Here is a 5,136-nt window from a genome sequence, read left to right as displayed (position 1 = left end):
CCACATTTCAAAAGCTTCTGATCTCTTGTCTGAAATGTTGATTGTCCATAATTCTCTTCAGTGCAACGCTATGCTCCAGACAAATACTTTCAGAAAAGACTGAGTGAAGTGGTACAATGGTTAGCTCACACAACTTGCATTTGGGAGGATGATGGTTCAAATCTGTTTCCTGCCATTCAGATTTAGGTTTTCGGTGATTTCCCCAAATTGCCCCAAGTAAATGCCAACATGGTTCCTTTGAAATGGCATGGCCAATTTCTTTCCCAGTGACCTTGACCTTGACAGTGTGTTAAACTGTAATCTTTCCTCCTTTCTTCCTTCAGAAATGACTTCCAAACACTTAGATTTAAGTTCGATGGTAGCAAATTTCATGAAACATGTTTTTAGGAAATGTCAGTGGCCATAAAAATGATTAAAAACATAACACAGTCTATACTACATAAAACATTTTATTTTAAAAAAAGGGTGACCAGTTTCAACTAATATCTGACCATACTCAGACCGTTACATACTCCATACTGACTGCTGGAGCTGGTGGTGTGGAACACTAACTGCTCTTGTCTAGTGTGAAGAACAACTGCTCTGTTTTTAAAATAAAATATTTTATGAGTCTAGACTGTTTCTATTTTATTTTTAATAACAGATTTCTCTTTCTCAGAAATGCTCTTCTTGCTATTGCCAGTTTGCATTTTATATTCTCCCTACCTTGGCCATCATCAGTTATGTTGCTGCCCATAGTAGAATCTAGAACATTTACTGAAGTGATATCTTAGGAACTGTATTGTGCCCGATGACCTCTTTTATTGCACATGAATAGATTCCAAGAGCTCTTATTACTTATTTTGATTAGATGCTGTGGTGAGTCAGTCTATTGTGACCGCTGCGCAACAGGAGAGTGAATGCCACCTGTTGGTGTTTCGAGCACATAACGTGGTAAGAAAATTATGTAAGTGGAGCAGAGATGAATGGGCAATCTTTGTTGTGATGATATGGTGACAAATGGTGAAATCCTCTGACATAAGCGACTTTGACAAAGACTAAATTTTTATGGCCCAACAGCTTGGAATGAGCATCTAGGTAATGGCAAAGCTTGTCAGCTGTTAGTTTGCTACTGTTGTGAACATGCACAGGAAGTTGTTGATAGTGAAACTACAATTACGTAACGAGATGTTGGTCGTCCACACCTCATCACAGGATGTGCAGGCCTCTGACCACCTCGTTCTGTGCTGAGGCATGGAGATCAGGGGCTTGCCCACTCTGTAAAACAGGGTATATGGTGCTCTGTTGCAAATCTGAAGACAGAATACAATGCTGGTGCAGGCACAAATGTTTTAGAGCACACGAGCACACCATTCAGTGCACATTCTTGAACATGGGGCTCCACAGCAGATGACCCCCCTACATTTTCCCATGTTGACCCATTGGTATTGCCAGTTAAGATTACAGTAGGCATGAGAGCATCAAGATGAGACCATGAATCAGTGGAAATGTGTCGCTTGATAAGATGAATTACATTATTGTTTCTCCAGGTTGACGGTTATGTATGGATACGCTGTCATCTGTGTGAATGAGTGCTCGTAATATACAGAGCCACGTATAGAGGCCAAAGGTGGCAATATTACACTATGGGGGACATCATTTGGGCTCCCATGGAACCTGCAGTACTAATTGGTTTCATCATGAAGGCTGTAGACTATGTAGACATTATTGTGGACCATCTACACCCCTTCATGCATGATATCTTCTCCAATGGCAATGATGTCTTCCATCAGTATAATTGTTGAAACCACAAGGCCAGAATTATGCTACATTGGTTTGAGGAGCAAGATAGTGAACACGCATTGAGGTTTTGTCCACCAATTTCACCTGACTTGAACCCTATGGAACATACCAAGGATACTATCGAGTGCCAGATCCTTGTCCACAAACCACTTGTCTGTAATTTACTGGAATTGCATGATGTGTGTAGACATCAAGTGCTGCATACCTCCAAAAACCTACCAAGGACTTTTCAAATCCATACCATGCATAATCACTGCTGTATTGCATCCAAAAGTAGATCAACATGCTATTAAGCAAGTGGTCAGAATGTTTTGGCTCATCGTTGCATTTGGAAGTGCCATCTAAACATCCCGCCGACAAAACCCCTTCCCCCACCCCACCCCCACCCCACCCCGAAAAGATCAATCTATTGCAGAAATTGACTCGAGCTCTAAATGTCAAAGAATGTTAATTTATCTTTATCATAGAACATGAAACAACATTATTTATGAGTTGCAAGTGCTCATGTACCTGCATGTGCAAATTATGTGACACTGATACTCTTGACAGCATACTTTTAATGATCTGATGATGTCAGCAAGCTGAAACTGGTCATTGTAGACTCTATAATGATGTGCAATCAAGATGACCATTTATGAATAATTCATATTACGCCATGATGGCAGGTGGTGCACGTAGCAGGTATTGTGGATCCACGATACCTGCTCCATTCACCAACGCAGGCCATAATGGTGTCACATGGTCTGAAGATGGTCACATTTGGATCAAAACCAGTTTCCATCGCCAGTAAATAATTTATGAATAACGTGCCAAACATGATTGTGGCCTCATTTATAAACTTCATGTCTTCAATTGATAAATTTCATGTGTGTGCTAATAATCTGTGCTGGTCAACACTTAGAAGGAGTATACCAAAACCTGTTTAAGATGTGTTAATATCATTCTGCCCTCTTATGTTTCTGTCATGTAGAGACTGGTTTACAAAAAGTCAGTCTTTCCATCCCCCACTTAGGAATGGGACAAAAAGAAACCTGAAAACACATACAATAAAAAGTACTCTATGGTATGCATAGTACAGTGATTTTCAAGCTTTATATGTTGAGCAATGCAGTAATGTGGTGCATACTTCATATGCATATGTGCATTGCCGGGTCTGTATGTATCAGTTTAGGGATTTGCATAAAATCTCTACATGTTTTCTAACCGGATTTCCAAAGACTTTGTGTTTATAAAACTAACTAAAATTGTGGAATTGATACTGTTCTTTGTGTCACTAAACTTTTCCTCTCACTGTTCATTTTGTTCACTCCAACTTAAATTCATAAAAAGGATTTATTAAAAAATCCTTCTCCTCTGGATTGTATTATTAATCTCTTACAATAATCTATTATTATCTGCAACAGACTGTAATATTTGCACTATAATCCTCATAGACAATTTTCATTTTCAGAATTTGATACTTTAGTATCCAGTGTGATTCAGATACCCCACCTGGCCTGAGTATCGATAGGAAGAACATGTCAGATATACTTGGGCTCCAGAAAGCAGCCATGAATTTCACCCACGTGAATGGCAAGCATGTAAGATGCTGCCACCCTCTGACAAGTGTTAACCGGCACACACTGCAGCCTGGCTATTGCTGACCTGTCTCTCACTTAGTCACTGAAACCTACAGTCATGTGCCATGGAATAGTAGACTTTTTACCTTGGCTGATATACATTCATGATTTGGATTGCTCTCTGGATTGTTGTATACACTTAAGAGGACTTTGCTACACTCTGGACATACTTCGCGATCTCTGCTGTCATTTGTTTCTGGAACAGTCATTTTTGTTGTGACGACCTCCATGTTACCATCAGTGTGTTATCTTAAACTGTGTTGTACTTGCAGAGAGTAGGACAGAAGAGATACCTGATTTTGTTTTGTTACGTTTGGTAATCGTTAGCTACCTGATTCGTTGTGAACTTATCTTTTCTTTGAATATTGACAAGTGATTTCCAGTTGTACTAAACAGTTCAGTGGTCAAGGAACCTACTGGGATATTTGATTTGGACATGTGTAAAGCTTCCCCCTCCGCCCCTCCCCTGTACAGCTGATTAGCCACATGATATGTTTGGTGAAAGAGCTCAGTTTGTGCTCCAGTGTTAGGGATTTTTCTTTGACTTTGTCTTGCAGTGTTCCATAGTACGATCTTGCTGTAATGGATAGTAAATTGTTGTTGTAATAAAGAATACTTTGAGGATGTATTAATAATTTTCTCTTTCAGCATAATATTTACTTGACTTACTAGCAAATTTTCACTACTTATCACCCAGTTTGTTTCTGTGTCTATTCACTGCTGTTTGGGCAGTTGGCGAGTGTGATGCCAACTGCACACACAGCTGTTTTTTTACTCTGGGAGTAGTGCTCTTATTCATTTGAAGTACTTGTAATTGACAGTGCCATACACTTTTCCTCATTGGTCTTTCACAAAAGCATGAAGAGTTTTTCAGTAACATCCAGCATTATTGGTGAGTAGGACAATTGAGGTGCACTGCATCAGCCGTCACTGACAAGGGTCCTTTTCTGCATAATAAATTGCTGGATAAATTGCTTAAATTTTTTATGCAAAAGTCATTTTGTTTGCTTACCAGATGTTGCCTGAACAAGTCTTGTTTTGAGACTTCCTGGCAGATTAAAACTATGTGCCGGACCGAGACTCGAACTCGGGACCTTTGCCTTACGAGGGCAAGTGCTCTACTGACTGAGCTACCCAAGCATGGCTTACACCCCGTCCTCACAGCTTTAATTCCGCCAGTACCTCATCTCCTACCTTCCAAACTTGACAGAAGCTCTCCTGCGAACCTTGCAGAACTAGCACTCCTGGAAGAAAGGATATTGCTGAGACGTGGCTTAGCCACAGCCTGGGGATGTTTCTAGAATGAAATTTTCACTCTGCAGTGCAGTGTGTGCTGATATGAAACTTCCTGGCAGATTAAAACTGTGTGCCGGACCGAGACTCGAACTCGGGACCTTTGCCTTTCGCGGGCAAGTGCTCTACTGACTGAGCTACCCAAGCACGACTCACGCCCCATCCTCACAGCTTTAATTCCACCAGTACCTCGTCTCCTAACTTCCAAACTTCACAGAAGCTTTTCTGGGAAGAGGAGAGTTTCTGTGAAGTTTGGAAGGTAGGAGACGAGGTACTGGTGGAATTAAAGCTGTGAGGGCGGGGCCTGAGTCGTGCTTGGGTAGCTCAGTCGGTAGAGCACTTGCCCGCGAAAGGCAAGGTTCCGAGTTTGAGTCTTGGTCCAGCACACAGTTTTAATGTGCCAGGAAGTTTCATATCAACGCACACTCCGCTGTAAAGTGAA

At 41.0% G+C, this 5,136-nt stretch overlaps 1 non-coding gene across 1 annotated transcript; it reads right to left on the bottom strand.

The window, feature by feature from the left end:
• Positions 1-4,467: 4,467 nt before the first annotated feature.
• Positions 4,468-4,542, bottom strand: Trnat-cgu. The gene has a single exon. It is a non-coding gene; the product is annotated as a tRNA-Thr (tRNA).
• Positions 4,543-5,136: the final 594 nt, after the last annotated feature.

The sequence above is a fragment of the Schistocerca americana genome, chromosome X (assembly GCF_021461395.2).
Source record: "Schistocerca americana isolate TAMUIC-IGC-003095 chromosome X, iqSchAmer2.1, whole genome shotgun sequence".
NCBI classification, from domain to species: Eukaryota; Metazoa; Arthropoda; class Insecta; order Orthoptera; family Acrididae; genus Schistocerca; species Schistocerca americana.
Note: the sequence above shows the minus strand (reverse complement) of the source record. Positions and strands in the feature narration are given on the sequence as shown.